We start from the raw sequence: 27307 nt of genomic DNA on the forward strand, positions 1-27307 counted from the left end.
AGGTTCTTACGTTGGTCTACACAGAGCCGGCTCCGCCACGTGCTTCCCTTACAGGCCCAGGTCCCTTCTTATTGCCCACGTGCTCTCTTGGACTGTGTTCTGCTGCCTTTTTATGTCAGCCTCTTTTTTTCACGAGACTTCTCACATCACAGAAATGCTTTCTTCTTGTGTCCCTTTGAAGAAGCCAAGTGTTTTCTTCTGTTTTATAGAATTGATCCTTTTCAGAAGTCTGCTTGTATCCCACAGAACATTCTCGTTTCTGGTTCTGTCAGATTTGTCCTGCTTTATTTTATTTTTTCCTGTGTTCACTCTGGAATGAGGGAGACGTGGCCCAATTGTCCCCACTCTAGGCCCCCTCCACTGTCTGTCCACGTGTTGGGAGATCCCCCTTGGTAGATCTGCCAGAGAACATGTGAGGGTGCACAGCTCTGAAACCGACATCCAGAATGTAACGGAAACCCAATTTCGATTCTGCCCCTGCCGATTGCTTTCCTCTCATTCTGAGTTGATGGAATACATACCATCTATAATCCCATTTTAAACTCTATTTGTTATTATTATTTCTTGTCTGGAAGACCTCTTTCAATGAATTTGCTGGCATTCCTTGGCTCACTTTGTACCAGGCACTGCTCTGAATGCTTTATGTATACCAACTATCTAAACACCTGCCATAAATTACATACTATGATCCCTACTTTAGAAACGAATAAAGTGAGGCACAGAGAAGTTAAGGAACTTGCCCGAAGTCACACAGGCAATAAGTGATGAAATGGTTTCGAATCCAAACAGGCCTCTAATGTCCTCTGTCACACAGTGAAATGCTAAGAATTATATAAATTGCTCTGTGTCACTAGTTCCTGACACAGAACTCCTAAAATACTTGTAATTTCCTGGGTGATAGGAGGGTCTTTTGTTCTAATGAGGTGACTCCTGGTGGCTCCTGGATGGGCGCTGGCCACCAGAAAGACCCAGCTGTAATGAGAAGCTTGGAACTTTCAGCTCCACCCTTAGTCTCTGAAGAGGGGAGAGGGGCTGGCAATTGAGTTGATAACCGGTCACACCTATGTGATGAAGTCCCATAAAAATCCTAAAAGTATGGGGTTGGAAGAGCTTCTGGGTTGGCCAACGCAGGCATGTACCAGGTGGGGGTGTACCCCAAGTCCACAGGGACAAGGTCCTGTGCTCAGACTCCTTCAACCCTCTGAACCTCCTCATCTGGCTGCATCCTGTGAGCGGTTCTAGCAAATTATCAAACCCACAGATGGGGGCTGCAGGACCCCCTACGTACAGCTGGTTGGCCAGATGTCAGGTGACAACTTGGGACTTGTGAATGGCATCTGAAGTGGGGACAGTCTTGTGGGATCGAGCCCGTAACCTGTGGCGTCTGCCCTAATTCCAGGTAGATGGTGTCAGGACTGAATGAAATTGCAGGACACGTAGCTGTGTGGGAAATCCCCACACACAGTGTCCTAGCAGCGTCCAGTGTGAGTCACGGAGGAGAAACACAGGGTGTTTTCTGGACATACCTCGTCTCTAATGCCCACCTCATTTAAACAGCAGTGAGGACTTGACACTTTACGTGGAAGTGGGGGACGGCCCAGGCCTGGAGAGAGAGGGACTTGGAGATCACCAAGCCTCCGGCCACAGCAGGCATTTTCACGAAGACCTGCCGATGTCTGGCTCAGTGTGTGAATCTGGGAGCCACGCTCCCCAACCCATTCAGCTCTGTGATTTACAGAACTTACAGAACTTACAGAATCACAGGCTCCGAGTATATGTTTTCTAAATCGCTCACCATCAATGGTGCGTTCGCATTTAGTGCCTCTGAAAGCATGCCTGTTTTAAGGACCAATGAGTAGAAAACGTCTAATAAATCCTAGATTCTTCCTAGCTCATGAAACACATGGAATTAGACTCTGTGAGGACACAGAGCTTGAGGACTCCCCCACTCTGTTTTCAGGGCAATGCCAGCGGCAAGTCTTCAAGATTTAAGCTGGAGTCTCTTCCAGACAGACACACACCATTATCTGAGTCCCAGGGTTCAATATTGCCGAACAAGAAAGCCACACATCTGCTGTCACACACACACACACACACCCCTCCACCAAGGGGCAAACGTAACTCTCAAGTCAGACCCCACAACCTCCATTTCTCTTTTCTTCCTTCTCTGCCTCTGCTTTAGGGGACTGGAATTCTGTGCTGTCTGACGGGGTCACCACCAGTCACAAATATAAGTTATTTGACCTTAAATGAAAGGGCACAGCCCCTCAGTGGCACTCGCTGTGTTTAACATGTCCCACAGTCACACGTGGCTGGTGGCGGCTGCAGTGGTCAGTGCAGGCGCAGCGCATTTCCATCAGCACAGACAGTCCCACTGGACAGCGGCCTTAGACATGTCCTGGGCCAGCAGCTGCAAACCTTCCCAGACAAGGGGCAGGAGTCCCGTTGTTTTCCAATCGGATTCCAAGCATTTCAGAGCTATAGGAGACACTGGAGTTGACCTGGATCCTTCGGGTTCTCAGCCACAGTTCCCAGCTTCGGAGCAGCGAGAAATGTAGTTGGTCCATAAATGTTGGCTGAACGAATGAATGATTTTGAGTTTATGCTCCTGTTCAGAGCATGTCACGTGATCTTTACCAAACCTCTGTGGTGGGCTGGGCTGATAACCCCATTTTAAAGATGAAGAAACTACGGACTGTACGAGTTGGCCAACCTCAAACCAGCAAAATTAAGTGGTGAACTTACAGCCATGTTTCTTCATCTATATGTAGGGAATCAGTTGGGTTCAGACCAGAGATGTTCTGTTGCATTTTCAAGAACACACAGCAGTTGGCAGCAGAGCCAAAACTAGAATCCAGGTCTCCTGAAGGTAAGCCAGTGCTTTTCTGCCACCAACAACATCACGTGTGACATTAGAACCTATTTCTTGTCTCTCCGTGCAGAATTCTTTGTGCCTAGTTTCCATCTTCACCACCTTCATTGATGCTAAATTTGTGTTTTTGCTAATAACTACTAGAAACTGCCTTCAAACTATTGAAGTCATTTAGTATATACTGTTAGTATATAGTTAGTTACATTATACTAACAATAACAGCATTTATTATAAGATCTTACTAGGTGACAAGCTGTTGTCTAACTAAACACTGTACATTAAAAATTCGTGAAATCCTTCTCAGAGCCCTGAAAACTAGATTCCATTATCATCCTAGTTCAAGGCTGGGGGAAACTGAGGCATAGGGGTTTGGGTGATTTATTCACAATTAATGATGCCAACCCCTGTGGTCTGACTCCAGAGCATAAGGGAGGAAACCTAGGAGACTGGACAAAGACAAATGTCCCCACCGGGCAGTTGGAGGTTCTTCGAGGGGCATCTCTGAGAAACACACAAAATCACCCCACTAGAAAAAAAAAATCCAAAGAGAAAGAGACAATTTTAAACATCCTCCAAGTACAGAGGGTCTGATGCCATATCACGGCAACGCCAGCCAGGTATGGCAGTACCTGTCTCCCCTGCCATATTAAACAGTGTTCCCATAGGAATCAAACTTGGTTACCATTGTTTAGTCTAGTGCATTTTGCAAATTCAGTTGACAAGAGATAGCATTTATTAACATCACCCAGAACTTCACCCTGTGGCACGAACTAGTGAGAGTCACCCGCCCTGAGCGTCCAGTCGTCCTGTGAAGCGTTCTGAGGACAGGTTTAGAATTTGAGGGATTTGCATTTCAGGATATTTCTAATTCATTCATTAGCATTTTATGCAATTTTTTTTTTTTCTGAACAGAGCACTCTATTGGTCTTTCTTGCTAAGGGAACTATGACACACATTAGGAACGGAAAGTATATTTTTTGCGTTATCTGCATTTGATTTTCCAAGGTCTTCCTTCTCGAGATATAATGGGTGTTCATCTCTTCCAATGTGACCATTATGCGGCTAACATACTGAAATCTGGGCAAAAGCTGAGCTGTTGTGGAAACATTAAGAAAACATAATTACCATCCGATGGTGCCACCTAATTTGCATACTGTTGCAATGCATCGTGATGGGAGCAGGAAACAGTTTTTGGAAAATATTTTCAGTGTCATGATTTCTATCCTCTTTGTTTGTCTTACCCACATGGGGCCGATCAGAATGCCTTATTGCAGCCATTTGAAATAAATCAGTATTTTAAAAAATCTACTTCCTGGTAGCGAGGCACGCTTAATCTTTTATGGTACCTCAGGGTAAGTTTGGGAGCCCCTAAGAAATACAGCTCCTGCTGGAGCACTAAAGCCTGGAGAGAGCTGATAGAAATGCCACTTCCTTCCAGATGACGTGACGCCCACATGCGGCCATGGGAAAGGGAGCCTGTGAGCCCATGTGCCAGATATTGAGCAAACCACTGAGTGTTATAAGGATGAATTTAGAATTATATCTTTAAAAGATCTGAAAGGGAACATTGCAACTTTTCGATAGAGCTCTACCTTTTTATTTCCTACAGAGACAGAGATCACCACAGGTCTGCTTTTCTGCATTGACCCTCATCTCTCCTGTGACCTTTTCTAAAGCATGCAACGGCGAGGGATTTGGGATCTATGGCACGTGACTTCCTAACGTGTGTTAATGCACCTTTGGCCGACCAGAGGATTACTCTCTGCGTAGAAAGTGACTTGGGTCTAGCATCTAAAAAGGATTTTCACACTAATAAACCACAAGTCAAGAGTCCAGACCATTAAGATAGATTTGATGGACATGCATGTATAACCCTTCACTAAACTTCCAGGAAGTAAACTGGACAAATGCGCTATGGATGAGGGGACCGGAGAGCTTGCGTTGGCTGTATGCTCGTGGTGAGCTGGTAGGTTCTCAGGTTTTATGAATAAAAACACAGTGTTTCACACACAGGGAAGGTCTCTGTCCTACTACCTTCTACACCTGTCAGTCCAGACAAACAATGTGCTTGCAAAGGCCATATTTCAGAGGAATGGTGGTAAGTCAGAGAGTATCGAGAAAAGGCTGATGGGCGGGTGCAGAGGGGTGTCTGGAAACCCTGACAATTTGGAGACAGTGAACTTTGTAAGGCAGAGCCTGGGTCTTCACCATCTTTGTATCCCCAAGTTGCTGGTTCCTTGGAAGACCCGAGAAGGTACAGACAGACCTAAGAGGAAAGGCTTAGAGAGAAGTGAGAGCTGTCTGCAATGGTGGAAGCTGGCTTTCTCTTTCTAGGGGAAAGAACTAGGGTCAGTGGCTACATATTGTCACTCTGTGATACCGTATAATATTGTTACAGTTTTCATCATCTTGTCAACGTTAGAAGTGAACTCAGACAAGCTTGAAATTTTCTATTGTTTCCCCTTCAGCCTACTGTTTGCGAAGGACCTGTGATATTTCTCAAGGCCGAAGGACCTTAAATGGACTTTCACGAATTCAGGCAGATGTACACAACGGCTCTTTTGATTTCCTCCTTCCTGTTGCTTTAACTCAACGTTTTAGATTATCTATTATTTTCCACATTATCTCTCTCATTCTGTCCCTAGCAACTCTAATGACGAGCAAAATTTGGATTGTTGAGTCACAACAAGCTGAATTAATCTGATATTATACATCTAGGGAAACCCAAAGAGAAGTTGAGGCCCCAAATAAGATGCTCCTTTCATGCCCCTTTTGCCGTGTAGAGAACTATGGTAACCAAGGAAAGCTACCGCAAATACCATACAATTTCAGCTTAATATTTGTGAGATGTCCCTCCCCACTCGGGCCTGGATTTGAACTCAGCATGATTCCTATTGTGCGTTAATAAAATCCCTCAAGAGCCTTCTAAATCGTTTTCCACTTTACCTTTAAGTAAACTTAGGTCCTGCAAGGATCACAGCAGCAGAAAGTCACAGCGGGCAGGTCGGTGTGTATGTTTTCACAGGAACTCATTGCTGTAACACAGAAACCACAGTGGGGAAAGCTCATAGTTGTAGAACTTTTAAACAGAATCATCCAGTGATGTCAGGGCAGTGATGTCCTGACCCTGGGAATTTTCAAACAAGGAACCTGGGCGGCTCGCCATAGCAGTGAGGCATCTTATAATGTGAGAAATGTTGGCCTCCTGGACTGTTTCTGAGTTTCCTGTTAGTCCAAATCACTAAGAAGCAACGCTCAGACAACCAGAACACAGTGTGGGGGTCCTTCTAGCTGCTGACCATACAGCAAATCAATTTTCCAGTCGGATGCCAGTGGCCGGCTCCATTTCTCTGTCTTCACCCCAGTGGGACATCCATGATACTATGACTCACAAAGAAGAAACAGGAAAGATGTGTTTTAAATTCAGATACACCATTTTACATGCCATTCCATTCAATAGGTCTATGCCCTGAATGAGCCCAGAGTGGGAGATAAGAATATAATTTGCTCTGTGTGCCCCAGTTGGTCTCCCTGTACCCGTGGACTTGCTTGCAGTGTGTGCTGTAATAGAAAGACATCTTTACACACTCGTCTCACATAGTTTACTGAGATGTTTACTTAATAAACCTTGACTACAGAAGAGGGCCCATGCCGTAGGCTGGACCAAACATAGCTTCCAAGACACAGACAGCACTCAGGATCACCAAATTTCATTTAGTTTTCCTCTTCCTGGGAACTCAACTGCTTCATACAGCACTCAGCCAAAGAACTGATGACCTGCTCTGACTGCTGGAAAAGCTGGCGAGACGCCTTGGCCTTCACCACGGCCCCCACCTTTCTCTGGGACCTCAAGAAGACTATGGCACCTTCTGCCTCTCATGCTGGCATTAGCATCGAGTCTCTGCTCACTTGGTGACTCTGTGATGCATGTTGTAGAGGAGGAAAACTCTCCCTTTCTTCCCTTCTAGGTTCTTTTGGATGGTCTAACAATTAAGTTGACATAAGACAGATTGACAGGAGAAAAACAAATTTAATTACATATGCATGGGGGCCCCATAGGAATATAAGACCCCTGGGCACTCGGCAGTTGAGGCTTATATGCCATCCTGAGCAAAGGAGGAGGGGGTGGGGCCCTGGGACTTCAAAGGAGGAGAGGACAATTGCCAGGAAGACCGAAGAGCAAATGTGTGGTCAACACATGTTTACCACGCCCTGCAGAGACAGAGGGACACAGAGAGAAGGCTGCAGGTGACCTCCCCTCGTCCCTCCACAAGTGCACTCTTGGTAGTCACCTCAGGTGACAGCTGTCTTCCTGGACCAGGCCCTCTAGCCAAATTATTTGAGGCAGCTAAGGAGGAGGTAAAAGCTTTCCCTGAGTCCTTCGAACCTTTATTGTCTTCAAGTGAAAAGAATCCACGTACCAAAGTGGCATTGTGATTGCCAAAACACCCAGAGAAGTTGATGGTCTGATGAAGATGGTCCCCGCCCTGCGCTCCAGAAGCACTCTTTTCTCTGCTCTAAGATATACGATGCCTGGTGTAAAACTGAATCACGTTAACTATTGAGAACATGACACAGCTGAGGGCTGCTTCCTTATTTACCAACCGACAGATCAGCCATTTGTCACTCAGATGTACAAAGTAGGCTGTTTTGCAAATGAGTGATGTCACCCAAGCCATATTTTAGTTAAGAATAAGAGACTGTCAACTCACTGAAAATGTGTGAAAATAAATCCACCTGGTATATATACATATATAATTTTGATCGGTTAAAGCAGGACATGATAAAAATTTCATTGCTGATGAAAAGCAGAGGATGACAGCCCCTGGGGCACGTTTGCAGATCATGTAACCTGTAGATTATGTCTTCTCTCTACTGCCACATGCCTCCCTCTCCATTTTTCTCTCCTTTATTTTCCATCTCAGATCTATCCAGCTGAATCATAAAGTGTCAAAGTTGGAAGGGGCCTGATATATCATTTTCTAGGACTGTGATCTGAAACACCTGAGCTTCGAAGGGGTTGAATCCTTTCTTGTGCATAGGAAATTTTTGGTCCATATCTTCTACAAGACCTTTAAAGGGGCCCATGCTCTTTCCCTCCTCCCCAAACACTAATTTTTAAAATTAGTTTTGACATTTAACACATAAGCAAAGTGGACCTCTGGATAACAGGTCTATTGTCATTTTTGTAAATTATCGACACAAAACCAGAGCTCAAGGTTTCCAGCCCATAAGACATTGCAGTTGGAGACCCAGTGCAGTCCTGTCACACAGCAGGGAGAATGGTCACTACTGCTCAGAGCGACTCATTTCTCCTCTTGCCCTTTTGTCATAATGACCACAGACGTGGGTACATGGCTTACGCTGGGTCAAACAGTTCTCATGGGAGAGACAGAGCCATGGGACAACCAAAGTCAATTTCGTTTCCTTTTTCTTGGGCACAGAGGAAAACTTTGTTCTCTTCTAGTCTCTGTTGCTCGTAGGTCGGGCCATGTTACTTGCTGGGAAATGGATGGAAATAGTGTCTCTAATTTCTAGTAATGGCTCTTACCATCCTTTATAAATTTCTAGTTTTATTTTCATGTCTTGGGGCCTTGGAGGCTGAGTATTTAGAGCAAGTGTCATAAGAAGGCAGCCAAGGTGCCGGCGCTGTTTGATGGAGGACAGGCCCTGCTGATACACACAGGGAAGATTGTGTGATTAGAAACCAAGTTACTGGGTTGGTGCAAAAGTCACTGCGGTTTTTGGCAATTATTTTAAACCTTTAAACCGCAATGACTTTTGCACCAACCTGACAGGTGTGCTAATGCACAAAGGTTTGGGGGTGGTTAGCACAGCCCTGCCTCCTGGCTGCCCTTCGCAACACAGCACCCATTTCCCTGGGCACAGCGTGGTCCACGGGAGGGCTTATGACATACGGAGTCTTTCCCTGGCATGCCAGGCAGCTTCCTGCAGTAATGAGCAACCTCAGTATCTTAGTGACGCAAAACGGCAAACGTTTACCTTTCATCACGTAGAGCGTCAGCAGCATTACGTTGGGTCGGTGGCTCTGTGTGCCTTTTCACCAATGGCATAGTGTCCTAAGGACATGGGCGGTCTTAGGACAGAGGAGAAGAGCAAGAGGCTGGTAGGAAATGGTGACACCTGTGAAAGCTCACATTCATACGTGGCAGACACTGTGTTCAACTTCATCCCATGGACCAAAGGATATCCCATGGCCAAACCCAACGTCAAGGAGACAGGAGTTACCCTGGTCCCATCGGAGGCCTGGCAAGTCCCATGGCAAAGGGTGGGGTGGTGCATCCTTTCACCGGAAGGGGGAGAGTAAATTATGTAGCACAATGATGTAAAATGCGGTACTTTGTATTGATGTATAAACATCAGGAGAGAAAAGCTGTCTTTTGTCTGGGATTTACAGCTACAGCTGCTAATGTCTGTGCTGCTCTGTGGAGGAGGCCTGTGAACAGCGGGAGATGTTAAGCCCAACGCTGAGAGGAGGAGGGAAGAGCAGGATGGCAGGTGCACAGAGACAGCCCTCGGCTCAGGTTCTGACACCCTGCTTTCCACAGCTTGTCTGTGGTGCCGTGAGCTACCTGCCCCAGGAGCCCTTCAGGCCAGGTCAGCTGATGGGGTAGATAGACCACCTTCTCCTTTATTTTCTATAGTTTTGCCGCAGTTAGCTTCTCAAGAATTCTTGTCACTTGTAACAAAGACAATCTTAAGTATTATAATATAATTTATTACATAATACATATCACCACATACTATGTATTTTGTTTGGGTCAGAGCCACTTCATCTTGTTTTCTCATTGTGTGATCTTGAGCAACTGATATAAACTCCATGCCTCAGTCTCCCCATCCGTAAAATGGGAGCAATTATGCTTCATTCACAAATTTAAGTTAGCCCGTTCCTGTTTCAGCCTTTCTCATCTCAGAAAATGGCAGCAGCTCCGTTTTTCCAGTTGTTCTGGCCACAATCCCTGGAAATATTTTTGGCTCCTCTCTTTCTCTTCCACACCCTCCACACCCTCCACACTCAGTCCACTGGCAACTCTACTGAGAATCCAGCCACGTCTCACCACTGTGCCAGCCCAGCCCAGGCCGTCCTCTCCTGCCTTCCCCTCCTATGGTTTGTTGCTCACACATGGCAGGAGTGAACATTGTGAAACTCGCCTATGACATCATCCCCCTGCTCGAAGCCCATCTCGCTCCGGAAAACCAAATGCTCACCCTGACCAGACCCTGCAGGACCGAGCTACTCCCTCCCCCCCGACCACACCCCTACCACGTCCTCCTCACTCCACTCCCACCACAACCACCTTCACACGGTTCCTGAGCAACCACCCGACACACTCCTGCCTCAGAGCCTTGGACCTTCTGGCCCCTCCGCTTAGACTGCTCTTCCCAGAGTCTTCCCCTCCTTTCCCTCCGGACTGTGCCCTGCTTGCTCTCACCTGAGCACTTGTAACACCGGACATGTTTTATGTGTGTTTGCTCATTTCTGTAAGCTTCAGGGGAGCAGAGATTTTTTTCTGTTAACTGCTTTATCCCCATTTTGTTTTGAACACCATAGGTGCTTAATGCATGTCTACTGTATAAATGAATACACGGATGGGTGCAATTGATCCAGGGATTCACTCAGCGCACACAGTGCCTGTAAAATGCATAGTGAGGCCAGGCGCATAGTGGGGGGTCAAGCTGTGTCTATTACGTCAAGGTATTTGTACACTGAGCCTTACCTCTGCCCATGGTCCTTCAAAGAACAGTCGCTGATCCAGGAAAATTGGGGAGCAAGGCCCCGCCGGAGTCCCTGAAACCACGTGTCACAAACAGCTGTGTCTGTGGTCTGAGCTGTGACAGCAGAGTCCTCGGGAGGGCAATCCAGGAGTGATGCTCTCTGGTCCCCTGTGACGCTCAGCCGCCACCTTCCTTATCAGGACCTCTCCAGCCGCTGCTTTAGACATCAAGTAATGAAAATCTCAGGCAGAGACACCCCTGGAAAAGGATTATGGAATTTTAACAGGATGGCTGAAAATAGACAGAAACCCCCCAATCCACCTTTTAGAGATAACAGGCTGCGGCAGCTGTAGAGTGCAGGTGAGGGGAGGACTGTGGAGCACCCTGGGCACGGTGATCTCCATGGACACCGGCTGACAGCAGGCAATGGGGGTGGCCGAAGGTCATCGCTCAGAATCCATGAGCCTCAGAAAGACTGGCCCGTCCCCCTCGAGCTCCCCCAGCACTGTAATTCCAGTGCTCCTAGTTTGAATGTGTTCTGAGATTTCATTAGAGCAGTGCACAGAAATAGCCAGGGGCGTAGCGGCCACCTCATCAGAGAGGCAATGATCTGTTCCCTCTCACAGAGAGCCTCTCGCACGCTCTTTGATGACCACGCAGGGATACTGCTCACACAGAGCTGCTTTATGCGAGCAGCGAGCCCTCTGAAGAGCTGTCGGGGCATTTCCTGGCAGCAGCCCCCATGGAGGGAACTCCATGCCACATACCTGCAATGCGCTTTCCGCTCTCTCCCCCTCAGTCCTCCCTGGCCTCTTCTGGGGCTCCCTCTGGTGTGTCTGTGTCCTCGCCTCCCATGTCTCCTCTTCCTCTGGCTGCCCTGCCTCTCCTCTCTTGTCACCATTCCCTTGCTCTGTCTCTCTCAGCAGCTAACAGCTACTGGACACTGTGATTACAGCGATGACCGGGACATGTTTCCTGCCCTCGTGGAGCTGACGGTCAACTGCTGATGCGTGTTTTCCAGGGAAAAGAAGAGGGGGCAGGAGCGGTGAAGCACGACATTCCGAGGTGGTGGGGAGTCAGGACGCTTTATGGGGAGGCACCGAAGGATGGAGCTGGACGTGAGGGACAGGGAGGGAGGAGGCTTCAAGTAGGAAGGACTAGTACAGATCAACGCTCCACGGCGGGTCGCGGGCCAGAAACAGATAGAAGTCAATGTACCTCCATGGTAGCCAGCGTCTCTGTGGTGCCTGCTTTATATCCAGCACGTGGCGTAGACGAGCTCATTTAATCCTCTTTAAAGCCCATGATCAATGACCCCCTTTTACAGACAGAGACATTGAGGCTAAGAGACATGGAGTCATCTTATCCAAAGTCCCACAGCTACTTAATAGTAGAATTAGAAATTAAACCCAGGCCCATAACCACTAGTCATTACCACTTCCTGAGGGGAGAGGTAGGACACCTGTTTAAATCATGGCAGCAAAAGCCAGAGGGTGAAGGGCCTTGAATGCCAGGAGTCTCAGAATTCCGTGGTGAGTAATAGTTGGGGGTGGAAAGGGCCTTCAAAGGGGGAACGATCATTATTAAGATTTCGCACTTCATCTCTGTCTTGTCCCGGTAAAACGAGATAAGCAAACACCAATGAACGTCCCTCACCACCGTTCCCGTCTCCCATCCCTTTCATAACCTTCAGGTCACTCACAGGCATTTTTATCACAGCTGCTTCATTTCTTTCTGTTCCATCCCGCCTTCCAAGTGTCTTTATTTCTGATCGCTATTGTTACAAGAGCACTTTAACACAGCTCGTTAAAACAAGATTCTAGAAATCCATACTCAGCTCATGTTGGTCACTGCAGGTTTTCGTGGTGGTGCTTTGTTTTCTTCCTAGTGCGTTATTTAGTCAGGAAGAAACTTTCTGGCTGAGAAACTGTGAGCTAATTATCATTTACATATTTCTATGGTAAATGCATTCCCAAATTGCAATTTTACATTTTTTCCAAGGAGCCCCCAGGAATTTCATCTTATTTAAAAATTTGCTTATCTCTTATTCACTAAATAGATTTATCCTGAAGTTGATAATATCATCTCTCTCGAGTGCAAGTTTCATTACCATTTTGTGAGGTTAATAGATGAAGGTCAGATATAAACATGCCAAAGAGCTTCTAACTCTCTCCTACGGCCATCACCCAAAGGTTGCCAGCTGTATTTAAGAATATCCCACTAGAGCTTTGATTAGCGATTTCACCTTTGAGCTCCTCAGTGAGTCCCAAAGGCAGAATGTTAAGCAAAGGACCAGTATGTCTATTGGGAATTGGGACCCGCTATCTACAGTTTTACATATTCTAGAGATTTCTTTATTTGGGAAGAGGAAAAAAGACATTTGTTTGCTCTTATCAAGAACAGGCGAACATTTCCGTTTAACCTTAAATCGTTTTAAGATAGCATGAGACCTCCCTACAATGAATCTATAAAAGGAGGAGGGAAGGAAATCGAAAGTGAGTAAGTAAACCCACAACGACTGTGAAGCACTGACCACAAGGGGGATACGTGTGCTGTCCTGTCGTCTTTTCATGGCAGAACTCAAACTTCCCTGGAAAAATCACAGGACTGAGAATAACAATCTGAAAGTCAGTCATATACCCACTAGTCCAGTAGGAAGACCTCTTGCTTTTAAGATTCATGCTGTGCCTTCCAAATGTGGTGGGTTGTCCTCACCTTGGTCCCTGAAGCATATACACGGTTTGCTTCTCTGCTAATTCATGTATATTCATATCTTCCATCCCCACAGCAAGGACACTGTGATGGCTAATTGTACTTGTCACTTGACTGGGCCACAGGATACTCAGATAGCTGGGTGTGTCCGTGAGGGTGTGTCCAGATGAGATTAGCATTCCTGCTGATGGACTGAGTAAAGCAGACGGCCCTCCCCGTTTGGGCAGCCATCATCCAATCCATCACAACAATCCTTGTTGTGAATCGATCAACAAGGTGAACTAGCTCTGTCTGACCGCTTGAGCCATCACACTGATCTCCTGCCCTTGATGCTCCTGGTTCTCAGGCCTTCAGACCTGGACTGGCAAATACACTATTGGCATGTCCACCCATCCCTCTGGCCTTTGAAATACATCACTGCCTCCCTGGGTCTCTACCTTACAAATGGAATATTATGGGACTTCTCAGCCTCCATAACTGCATGAGCCATCACCTTATACTGAATCTATTTCTAGAGATATATATATCCCATTGGTTCTGCTTTTCCCTGGAGAACCCTGACTAACACAGACACTAAATGATGGTGGAATAGTAGGCTAAGTCAGAACTTGCTAACTCAAGTACCTGCAAGAGTTTGGTGTGACACAGGTGAGTGTAAGAAGGCTCCCTCCCGTTTTAATCTCCACACTCTCTCTAGGAACATGAATATGTGAAACATTTCGCCTTAATTTCCTGTAAGAAAAAGACTAGCACAAATATATGATAGCAACTGATATTTTGTTTCTGTAGGGACAGTAGGACTTGATGGGACTGAGTCACACTGCAAAGTGGATATCCCATTAAAAAGGGCCACTTGTTACTGGGTGTTAGCTGACTGGTGCAAAGGCAAAGCAATCCTGCAAACTCTTCCCCCTTTTTTTCCAAGAGAAGCTAGACTTTTGGATTTATAATTCAAATCTGTAATTCAAATTTTGAAGTTGGCCACTAACTCAAATGTTCAAAAAAATTGCATGAGTTTTGGGGGTAAAAAACCAAAAAAAACTGTTTGTGGGCCATTTCTGGCTCGTGGATCACCAGTTTGAGAAACCCAGGGTAAATGGGAAGGTGTGATGCTAACTGGGGTAGAAGCTGGGAGAAAACCACTGTAAGGACACAGTAACCTCATCATCTTTGGAATATGAGGGAAGCAGATGCATCCATATGGTTTCCTCAGACAGTGAGAACCTGTCAAATCAGTACCATATTCACTTCAAGGTAGTTAAAAAGATTAGCATAATGATACGTTGGTAATTTGAATTAATTGCATAGTAATCCGTCACAGATTACACTAAGTGAAGGAGAACATAAAAATAAACACTGAGCCGAAACAGATTTTCAGCAGCAGAAAATGACTAGTCCAGAAGATGTGGGATTCACAATTCCTGTTCTCTCACTTTTTTTTACCGCAAACATGAAGGGGACTGACAAAAATATGACCAGAATAATTATACTTATTGCTCTTATACAAATAAATGATTTCAAACTCAGAAGCACATCAAAGGGTTTCAAAAGCATTATTTGTCTTGTCTGGAAATTATTTTATTGACTTGGAGTGATTTTATACTCCATTAAAAGGTTTTATGTAGTTTGTAACCTCAGGGCAGGTGACAATGCCATTTAGTCTGAATTTCTTCATTTGGGAAAGAATGGTGAACTTGATGGCGTCTGAACATTCTTTCAACTCTGTCATTGTATGAGAGTCCATTACAAGAGGTGACAGTTGTCCAAAGGTGATTGGTACTGGAAAAGGACCATTTAACATGAATGCAATTAAAATGGGACCAGAAATTCAAAGCACATAGTGCAATGTTTGATTGGAGTGTTATCTTGAAAAAATGAAACCCAAATTACAATATTTTATTCCAAAGCTAACAACATTTAAGTTATAAATGCAACTATGCGTAAAATGTCAGAATGAACACAGCAGGAATCAAGGGTTCATTATTTGGGGGTGAGAATCATTTTTTTCTGACTAGTTTGAACACTAGAGTAACACCTTTATTTCATGTTTGACTTTCTCAGTGTGTGCTAATCAAGAGGGTCACTTCTGTCGAAGTGTGTGAAGGCTGCACCCATTTCCCCAAGAGCGTCTCTTCATCTTTGATATTTAAGTTTTTCTCTTCTGAAACATTTGTCTTGTAATCATGCTTGTCAATTTTCCCTTCATTGCTAACCATCTGATTCCACTCCATCCTTATGTATCAATGGCTTTACCTGCAATTAGAGCAGTTATCTCTCTCTTCCATATGCTTTATGAAATCCTGCATTTCTGGGGTGAGATTTATCCGATTTTCCATTTCACTTTGCAATTGCTTTACATTGGTGAGGAACAGAATTGACAAATAGTCAATGGTACCACCCACCATGGACAATAGCCTCTGAGTCTGTGGATTAGGGTTCATTTTATGAGGGGTTGATTATTAGTAAATATTTTTGTGCTTCCAAGGCTCCCCACCCTCAAATTATTTGAGGATAAAAACCAAACAATGAAATGTTCTTTCATTCCTTTATAAAAGTTCATTTATAGCTTTGCATGATTCCCCTCCATTTTAGTGACACTATTATTTTTCACCAAACACACAATAATCTCATTATAGAAAACTCTGATTTTTCCATCTCCCCAGTGATGGAAATCTTCAATGAACTAAGGATTTCTCTCTGAAGTTTGTATTTTGGAGACAGAGGCAAGAGAATGAACTCATGTAATCAGTCTGAAAATCCAATTTTCAGATATGGACCAAGGTTGGTCAAATTTCAGACCCGATTCCTACATGGTCCTCAGTAATGGAATTGAGGCTCAGAATGCAGGCTTCACACCTGTTCAATTGCATGCCATTATAAGTTACATGCCATTATAGAAAGAATTTTAAAGGTAAAATATAGATTACAAGCAAAAGGGTAAAAGAAGCTAAAAGACAAACGCTGTAGGAAAATCTGCAACGGAATGATCCAAATAGCTGGAATAAAAACTACCACATTCCTTGGATCAGAACCAGTCCATGCGGTTCCTCTTCAAAGCGGAGACAATTAAAAATGGTGAACAAAAGGCCTGCACATCCCGTTATAAGAGGACCCGGCGGAGACACCCTCTGAATTAAACGTTACGAACACACAATGGAATTTATAGATGATGTCATACAGAATTGTACACCTGAAATCTATGTAACTTTACTAACAAGTGTCACCCCAATAAACTAAAAAAAAAAAGTTAGAGTAGAAAATAGTTTGCAATTGAATAATTTGTCAAGAACAAGCAGGAAACTACGACCAAAGGTCAAATCACCCAACAACAACTGCCAACTACACTGTGACACATGAACTTCATCACCTGGGCACTTGGCCCTCAGGTAAGACACGCAGCGGCCGCCGAACCCCCTCCGATACTGAGGCCAGGATGGAGCAGGGTGCCCCCACCTGGGCACGACTGACTTCATGGGGTGGACAGTTCTTTCTGCTGGGACTGTCCTGTGCACTGTAGGATGTTTTGTGACATCCCTGGTCTCTACCCAGCACATACCAGTAGCACAACTCGCACCTGAACCCCCAAAATTGTGGCAACCAAAATGTGTCCAGACATGGCCCCAAGTGTCCCTGGGATCCCAAACGTCCCCAAGGAGATCTGCTGGGACTGTGGCTCCTCCTTGAGGGCCGTGTTGGGCCTTTGACAACAGCTTCTATGAGGCTCCTCTGCTGACTTTCAGTGAAGAAAATCTCAAGCTTTGGTCGTTCCAGTACCATGTGTATGTTTTTGCTCATCACTGTGTATCACTTTTAAGGATTTTGATAGGTGTACACCACCTATACTATTATTTACTCAGTAATATTCCTTAAGACTGTTTTTTGCTTTTTTTTTTTTTTTTTTTTTTTGCACATACCTAGAACATTCTAGATGCTTCTGTGGGAAGTTAATTTACCTCTGTGCATTAGAGCTTGATTGTCTAGGGATCCAGGCTGAGAAAGGATGCCTGTGTTCTGAGACCCGGCCGCCACGGGAGACAACTCTGTGCCCCCCACTCCCCGATGCAGCTTTCCTCTTAACTCTGTTTTCCCTGACAGCACATGGGGAGAGCCCCACACGCAGGCTTGCTGACGGAAGCTCTGTCTACTTCTTATTTCCCTGAGAGGGATCCCCTTCCTTTTTACTTACATGCTCACTTATTTATTTAGCTATATTTGACATATAAAATTGTATTAGTTTTAGGTATAAATCTTAAAGTTATTTTTAATGGATGTAAATTTATAATGAATGGAAATAAATTTACCTTAACAGGACACATGTATGCTGCTCTCATAAATGGAAGTGCAGCAGTAAATACAAAGTAATTAAAAATATATACTGAAAGCAAAAACGACTATGAAATTCTAGTTAGATAGTACTAGCTGCAGAAATCTCATCATAGCTGGAGGTCGGCTCTCTCTGGAAGATTAAAACGTGTGAGAGGAGTTAGAGACCTGCTAACTCCAGGCTGAGGTATAACAAAGGTAAGGGGGACGTTTCTCACTATGCTATTCAATGCTACTTAATGTAAAAAAACTAAAATTATCTTGACTATCTTAAGATTATCTTCAAGTGGCCAGGGGTCCAACCCTTTATTCTGGGGAATACTCTTCTAGTTTATCTGTGGACATACCTGGTCTGTGTGGCAACAGTTAGGTGCCATGCAAAGGACATTCTCTTGAGGACAGGGTATTACACACATTCACTGCCAGCATGGAATTCAGGGCCAGGGAGCCCCACTTTGTGACCTAGAAACTGAGACCATCACTGCACCCCCTCACAACGCTGTCACTTCAGGATTACATGAGACAACTGATGTAAAGTAATTGGCATGCTTGACTGACACACGACACTTTTGAAAAACATTGTTAAAAAAAGTGCCAATTTTCAAAAAGAAGAAGGCCCATCTTTCTTTGAGTCTCAGGTCAGTTAGCAATTTTCCATTAAAGGGAAACTGCTTTCTCTCTTGATAAAATGGTGTAGGGTTCTGACTTAGCAGCATGTAGAGAACTTTAGGGGACCTCTTCCCTTGACACTTCTGATTTCATTTCTGAGACTGAAGAGGTTTGTGAGGTCCAGCTGGGAAGGCTTGTCTGGTAGGTAGGCAAACACTCCATTGGCTCAGGCTTGCCAAGTCCAGTGATGGTCACAGACCTTGCTTGGGGTCCTACCCTTGGGTTCGCTCAGAGGAATATTGTGATTTCTGCTCGGGCCAAAGGACTAACTCATATGGTGACTTAATCAATGGTTGGTTCAGATTTTTGGCAGTCACGTGCAAAATCCTTCCTGGAGGACATTGCTAGATGGCACCTATCAAGCCCTGCACAATGACACAACATTTCAAATTACCACTGACCGAAGGTGTAACCATATGCTGAGCATTGTGCCAGACCCTTGTTTACCCTCCTGCTAATTCTATGAAGTTCCTGTCATTCCCAATAGGAGACGGAAAACGTAAGGCTCAGGGAAGCTGTAATATGTGCTCAGGCTTCCATGTGGAGTAAACGGTGGGTTCAAGCCCAAGTCTGACTCCCACCTGCATGTCAGACCTGGCTGTATAAACACACCTCTGTGGAATGAACAGATCTACTGGGCATGTTAAGAGTCTGCATTGGCACAGAACTTTAGACCATTCAAAATCATTTCATGTGTACTTCACAATCCCCCATTTTGCAGAAAAACAACTTTTTAAATCCCAGAGAGGGGCTCTCCTGGAGTTTTGCAGATATTAATCTCAGTCAGGCAATTTGTTTTGGCAATAGGGGACTCATTCTCCTGAAAATATGTGTCCTCTGATCATTTATAATTAGAAGCTGCAGTGTGGGGGCTGAAAGAGAATTTTGTTTGTATGACCAAGTGATTTACTGGTTATGAATTTATTCTTGAGCTGAGATGGATCCGGATTTTATACCTCAACATCCCGTGAAAGCCAAATAAAAATATTTAGAACAGAGAAGCAAAGGGTATTGGATGCCTCCTAAGTACACAAATTTCACCAGACCTACTGACCTACTGTGATTTCAATCTGGTCCTTTAGTGTCTCCAACCACTGGGCTTGTGGGCTAGTATGTATTTCCATGGTTATTTTAAAACTGCAGAAAGTAACATGCTCCAAAATTCTGATTCAAATGATTCAGGCCTGCTGCGAAGATTACACAGATCTTTAAAATCTATAACCCAGCCTGATGTTTTTATTTTCTTCCAGAGTGCCTGATTTCTTTCTTTCCTCACCAATTATTTTAGTGCAGGAGACACTTAGCGACTTGGAGGTGACTTTGCATTCAAGTTTAACTTTCTATTCTCCAAACCCAGAGGGAGGGCCATCTGATACTCCAAGTCATATCTAAAACAAATTATGAAAGAATGGAAGGGAAAGGCTTGCCTCTTGGAGTCATAGGGATGTTTAGTGACCAGGAGGGAGAGATGCTGGAAAACTCACCCGAGTGAGTCAGCCTCCCGAAGCGTTTGGTGGATTCAGTCTGTGCTTTGAGACCAGTTTTCAGTCCAGTCATTTCTTGCTGCTTTTGACCCTGGTAATTAGCTATTGGAAGCCAAAAGGAACTATTTTCCATCACTTGAAAGTACTGCTAGGTATTTCTCTTGTTGTTTGGAGGCAGACATTTGGTGTCTGAGACAGTCCGTGGGTCTCAGTGCCCTGAGAAAGCCACGCGGCTGGTGGCTGCAGGTTTGCACCTCTGCTCAGTAACTCTTCTAGTTCAAGGTGTCGTGACGGCCAGTCGTGTGTACAGCCCCTCCTTATGTTTGCTGTATCTCTGTACCTCATATACTATTATCCTCCCCATTTGGACCTTAGCTTCATCCTAAACAGTGTGTACATTCGAATTGGATGCACTGGGATAGTTCTGTTACTTGGTCCTCATGGATATATTTACGTCATTGACAACTGTCCTGGATATCTCAGTACTCAGCCTATCATGGTGTGTTTATTACTCATGGAAACAAACGCTGCCCCTGTGGCCATGTGACCGGGGCTGGAGAGTGGGGGAAGCAACTTCTTTCTATTTAGTGCTAACAATATCAGCAAATGGTCAAGAGAGAACACCAATCTCCATCTGTCTGCCTTGAACTCGTCTCATTCCACCCCTCCAGGGTTTGAGAAAGGCTGTCTTCCAGTCCCCCGGAGGAAGGGAGGGCTGAGTTATTTCCTTGACAGGACATAAGTGGCCAAAGAGTACGGTGGCTTGAGATGGCAATGACTAGATGTCTGCTAACCAGACGGGGACCTGCAGATGGTGCAGGTCAGGGAACAGAGGCCTGAAACCTGGCCGCGTGGGGCCGGCCAGCACGGCAGGACCAGTCGTACACGACAGTCGGGAGAGCAGCTCCACCGGGGCCCTGGGTCCTGCACAGGGCTCGCCGTTCATGCAGCCTCAGCCGGCTCATTCCAGGGCTGAGCACAGCACTTCTGTCCCCCCAGTTTCTGCAGACAGCCCCACATTCCCGACCATAATCACGGCTCAGCTTCCTTTTAGCTGTCGCTTCTTCCTCCTACTGAGTGATAAAGCCCGGTCACGTCCCCTGCCAGGGTGCTTCCTCACACTGGTCTCCTCTGCTCTCTGTGCTGGGTCTCCCAACAAAGCAGCAGCAAGTGGACAGTCTGGAAGGGGGGCGCTGCCTCATCACACTCAGGACGTGGAAGCGTCTCCTGGAATGGACTAACTGAGTTCTCCTCACCCAGTATTTGGGAATGACAACCTCTCGTGGCAAGTTCCATGTGCATCCTCTCTGCTTCTCTGTTACATCTCAGCACATCTTCTTCTCCTAGAAACCACCTCCTGAGAAACAGACGCCCTGGAGGTACTTTCTCTGGACAAATTCTGTTGCTTGCAGCAGCATCAGTCATGGAGAGAGGTAATAAGTTGGCTCATGTACATAAAAAGGTCAGTGTTAGAAAATGTCTTTCCCCCTGTGTCTCATCTACACCTTAGCATAACGGTCGGTACTGGCAGTGAGTTCTCTGTGACACCAATACTGGAATAAATGGGCAGAGGCTGAAATCATTACGAGAAAAGGCAAACATTACTCTGAGACTGGCACTGACTTTTTCTTCCTGTCTATTTCTTGTTTGTTTAATAAAGCATCTAGAGCAAGAAATTAAAAAATAATGATATGATAATATCGGTTTACTTCTGGTGGATTAACCGTGGCCATAAATCTAAATTTAATTTTACATTTAATAAAATCCTCCATGTTGCCTGCATTCGAGTCCAGGGCACTGATTTTCTTCCTCCCAATTGCTTTCCCTGCACGTTAAGGCAAAGACTGTCGCTGATCGTCTGCTTTGGTGCCTCCCAGACACGCCCGACTTAGAACCTGCCTCAAACTCCATCCGGTTGATAAGCCTTGTTATCCTTGTTATATGATTTATGTTGATTCCACCTTTCTTTTCATTATTCTTAATTATCTTTGCTGCCTTGCAATTTATCACTTAGGCCACCTAAACCGTCATTATTTCACTTAGCTCTGCTCGCACATCTTTGAGAGAGGGCACTTTAGCTTCAGAAAACCTCAACAGCTTGATTTTTACGCTTGCCTCTGAGTTTAATGGTGCTTTAAAGCAACAACAACGGATATGCTAAAAGCTTCTCTGGAAGTGTGAAAAGGAGAGGGCTGGGATAGAAACGCGGGTGGTGCAGGGCGTGGAAGGCAGAGCTTTCAACACAGTTTCTAGCAACAGTTTTGAAATAATGGCAGCAAATGTACACAGTTCACGTGGTGCACCGATGGCTTTTTACAGCCTCCAAACTTGGGGGGCCAAATACCCAGTCAGACTGAACACAAACTCCTTTTCTGTCTGTAGTCATGGGCTGCTGAAGACTCCGTTTCATATGAGTCACATAAAATATAAATTTCTCTATTAGAGAGTTACGATGAATCATATAAATTTCCATTTCCATAGGTCAGAGTGGTTCAGTGTTGGCAATTTCAAAGGGTTCAAACAGAAACATGGGGAAACGTAAGACTTTTCTGCCAGCCCAGTAAATCTTGCCATTATTCCAGAAATCCCAAGGATGGAGCCATGTCACTAAATTCAGTAAGTCAAAAATGCCATTAGCTGCAGGAGGGGCTGGGCACATGGACCCACTTCTAACGGCAGGGGCACACAGGTAGGAAAGTGTGTAGAGATGTAATCCAGCTCCAGGGTGCCTTTTGGACCACATGGGAGTTTTACATGTTCCTCCCATATCTTATCCATCAATCTGCAGCTTCTCTTCATTCAAGGAGGCCTCACTAAAGCCTAAGTACACCCACTTCTTCCACGATGTGACGATTCCCTAGGTCTAATCCTTTCCCCCAAAAGAATACGGCAATACATTTTTGAATTTTAAATAGTGTAATTTTTTTTGCAAAATATTTAAACAATTTAGCCCAAGTTAAATTCCCTTCATTATCCTGGGTGCCCATGAAATAACCAGACCTTCCAGATTCTTTTATGCATGGCATGAACGCATATGTCTTAAATAAAAACATAGAGCATACCGCGCTTGCTGCTCTACATCCTGTTTTGATCACATAACAGTAGATTGTAGACACTTTCCCTGTCACCACATACAGATCTGCCACAATCATTATAAGCCCTGGAGGTATTCCACCCCATCACCATGCCATCATTGAAGAAAATCAATCCCCTATACATTTGGGTTCATTCTAATTATTTTTGTCATACGAACAAGTGTGTAATAAACATACTTGTACACACACCTTTGTATAATTATAATCTTACAAAGGTGTGTGCACAAGAATCAATTAGTAGTGGAGTATTATAAGAAATGCGCATGTCACGTGTTGACACGTGTGCTCAGGGGGCATTCCGAGGTCCGCTCCTCTGCAGAGTACGTGAGAATTCATTTCCTGGACCCCAATCAGCCCTGAGCACCATGACACCCTTTGCTCTTCTTCAGTTTGACAGCCAGCCAGTGACAGTACTGTTTCACTTCAATTTCTTTACTCTTTAGGATGGTAAAGAACTTCTCACACATACACTGATATTTTGATTTCTTCTTTTGTGACTTTTTTCCCCCCATGTGTCAGGACTCTTTTGTAATTGCTAGTTACCTATCTCAAACCAGGTTAAAACCAACCAACTAACCAGCCAACCAACCAACCAACCAACCAACCAACCAACCAACCAACCAACCACGCAACACAGGATGTGTTGGCTCACCGGCCTGAGGTACACTGAAGTGGCTCAGAATCCTGGGAGAAGTCAGGGTCCGAGTCCCGTGTGCTGGGTGAGCAGGTCAGGGCTGCCAGGACTCACACCTTGGTTCTGCTGGTCTCCCCTTGGATCCAGGCCACAGTCGGGTTCTCTACAAGGCAACCAAAATGGCTACTGGCTCCCCAGATTCACTTCTTCCTGGTTTAGCAACTCGTTGGTAAGACGACGCCTCTTTTCCACTTTCCAGTTTTCAGTCCCAGAGCAGTGGGCTAGTGGGTTCTGCCTGGGACATTATCTGTATCTAGGAAGACGGGACACTATCACTGGCTGTGCTTGGCTCAGCTGCCCATCCTCATGTCAAGGGGGTGGATTCTGTCACCACAGAGGCGGCTGGCGGATGTGTGCACTGGGCAGTCCCACGTAAGTCACCAGCACTGCCCGCGTGTCCTGGCCTGTCCATCTATTCACTCCCCTGAATTCCTATGGTAACCACAGAGCACACTACATGGTCACAGCAGCACCCACCCATGGGGCCCGTGTGTTTGTGAGTCTCACCTGTTCCTACAGTGAGCTGAGGGGCTTCTCAGAGCGGGCCTGGAGTTCTGGCTGCACAGGTCTCCTGCACCATCTTTCCTCCTCCATGGGCCTGGGACGAGGGAGAGATTACATTCAAACACACTGGTCCCTTGACATTTAAGTCTCTTTTCCCAGAGACCTAGTTCCAGTCCTTTTGACTTGCTATCTTCTATTTCTTTGTATCTTTCCCAGGACTCACCAAAGATCATCTTCTCCCAGACCCCCAAATCTGCCCAGAGTGCCCATTCACTGTCTCCAAGAAGCCCCTTCCACCCAACCCTCACATTGCCAGGACTCCAATGACTACACTGATCTCCGTTAAGGGCACGGGGACTTAGGTGTCCCCCGCCTTGTGTGGCATAAAACCAGGTCTCAGTAAACATGGGTCAAATAAATAATGAATTTGTAAGTTAAGGGAGTCAGACCAGATGGTTTCTGAGTTTCTTTCTGAGCCGAGTATTCTACTGGATAGTAATGAATCCTTCATGTCTTCGTCTAGCCCAAACGTCCATGTAGAAAGAGTCGGCTCTGGGTGGCAACACTGCCAGTCTTGGCCCTTTTAGTCTGACTGTGCTACGCTGCCGTGGCTTCCCCTCTGAAGAGCACGTGACCTACAGAAAGGCCTGCAGTATAGAATCAGACAGCCCCGGGCGTGAATCCTGTTTCTGCTCTCAGTGATGTGAACTTGAGCAATTTACTTAACCTCTTCAGCATCTTTAGAATCAGAATCATGAGTCAAAATAAAAAGACTAAAGGACAAAAACAAGAATGACCATGCTTGCCATCCAGGAGTGTCATACAGGACTCAGAAAGATAATGAATGTAGGAGACGCAGCCCAGCTCTGTAACATGGTAGGTGCTCAACATGTTACGGATGGAATGAGGGGAGCACGTACATCCCACTGTGTCGTCACGTTAATGAAAGACATGCCGACCAGACATGCTGGCCTAGGTCCCAGAATATCTACAGGAGGTCACCGGAACTAACAGAATCAGACTCATGTTAATGAAGTGAGACCGTATTACACCCACCGTCCATTGAAAGCTTCTTAGAGCCCCCAATCCTTACTGCCGCCCTCTGTAAGGAGATAAGGTAGAAATCCATTTGCTCTTGTCTGATGGGGGAGTATGAGCCCGGAAATTCACATATTCATTGTTTTAGCACCTTATGATATGGAGTTCTTAATTGGTCTGCATCAGTTTATCTGTCGCTGCAGTATTTTCCTGGGAGTCACTTGGAGGAAGATCCCAGCTAGGTCTGCTATGCAGCTCTCAATGGAAATGGCTTGCATACAGGGCTCCAATACTGTGCAGACTTCCAGGGGACAGAAAGAGAATTCACATCAGAGAGCAGAACGGGAAATGTAAGTGTAGCCTATGAGATACAAGTTAAATTAACGTCTCCCCCATAAGACCTGATTTAGGTTTGGGGGCTTCTAAAACATATACCAAACACTATTAAAAAGAGTCAGAAGAACGTGGGGTGACAAACGCCCAGATTTGGGAAACAGCTGAGCCTTTATTTATCCTTCAGCAACTCATCTCTTTGGGATCAACAGTTCTCCTTTGACTGTAATAATATTTACATTTTAAAAGAAAAAATATAGCACACAGAGGGAAAATCTGACTTACTAGGTTATATTTTCTATTGGACTTTGCCTTGAATGGGTTAAGAGGATTTGTATAAAAGATGGGCTTGTGTTGTAAGCTGGCAGGGTGCTGAGGCATGGACGACACGTGACCCGGAGTCAAGAGACACGCCTCAGTCATCAGGCAGCTGTGCAACCTAGAGCAAGCCACTTGACGTCTCTGGGCTGCAAGTTCGTCCTGACATCATCACATCAGTAGTGTTTCAGTGACACTGGCATTGTGGAACCACCAGCAGGATGCAGACACCCACTCCTACCACACACAGACACGCACGTTGCCACCAGAACAGCTTGTTAGGGATTTTACAGAAACAAGGGTGTGCCATGTAATGACCACAAGAATGTGCTTTAGAATCAAACTGACAGAGTTTGAATGTCCATTCCACCACTGGCCAACTGTGTGACGTTATATAAGCCTCCATTTTCACACCTGCATAATTGTTATTATTAACAATTGATTCTTTATTATCTTTCATTATTAACAGTACTCACATATAATAACTATTTATAGGGGTGTCTGGAGGGTTAAAAGAAGTACTGTTGCTTGCCACAGGGTCTGGCACACAGTGTCTACTTAAAATATGATCATATTTGGGGAAAGGCATCGGAGACCTAAAAATGATTTTAGAAAACAACAGTCTAAATGATGTTTAAAATTCCTTCCAGTTCTAAATTCTCTTTTATAAAAAGTGGCTCTTGTGAGAGAGCAGAGAGCAGCAATCGGCGGGGTTTCTCACATTCCTGACTTCAAAGGCACTTGTCTTATATGGAGAATATATACGCATATCCAAGCTTATTGAGTTAACTTACCCCTACGTGTCCTTGTGCCTCTCTGCAGCCAATCTTCTCCCCCCTCCCAGCCCCTGACCATCACTGGTGTCTATCTTCTGTCCCTCTAGTGTGTCTTTTCTAGAAAGTAGTCTAAATGTAGTCACACAGTGTACAGACTTTGCTAGACACTGCCAGAGTTTATTTCCCAACCCAAACAACTTTTGTACTCATTTTGCACTCATGAGAAATTTAGGAGACTTCCAAGTAGTTCACGTATGGGTTTTCAGTGGCCGTTACAGCAAATTACCACCAACTTCGTACCTTTAACCAACAGATTCATAACCTTACAGCGTGGAGGTCAGAACAGACCTCACTGGGCTAAAGCCAAGGTGTGGCCGGCTGCACTCCTTTCTGGGGGCTCGAGGGGAGAACGTTGTCTTGCCTTTGCCAGCTCCTACTGGCCGCTCACATTCCCTGGCCTGAGTCCCCCTTCCATCTTCAGAGCCAGCAGTGGCTGGTGAGTCTTTGTCACGGGGCATCTGACAATGACTCTTCCGCCTTCCTCTTTCGTATTTAAAGAACACTGTGACTACACTGGATACGTGGCGAATCCAGGATAATCTCCTTATTTTAAAGCCAGCTGATCAGCAAATTTATTTCTATTTGCAACCTGAGGGCCACTTGCTGTGTTACAGAACATATTCATAGGTATGGAGGACTAGGCCACTAGGCCGTGGGCATCTCTGAAGGTGGGCGTTACTCTGCCTGCGACA

This window comes from Rhinolophus sinicus, chromosome 5 (assembly GCF_057876585.1).
Source record: "Rhinolophus sinicus isolate RSI-liver-muscle chromosome 5, RSI-T2T, whole genome shotgun sequence".
NCBI lineage: Eukaryota > Metazoa > Chordata > Mammalia > Chiroptera > Rhinolophidae > Rhinolophus > Rhinolophus sinicus.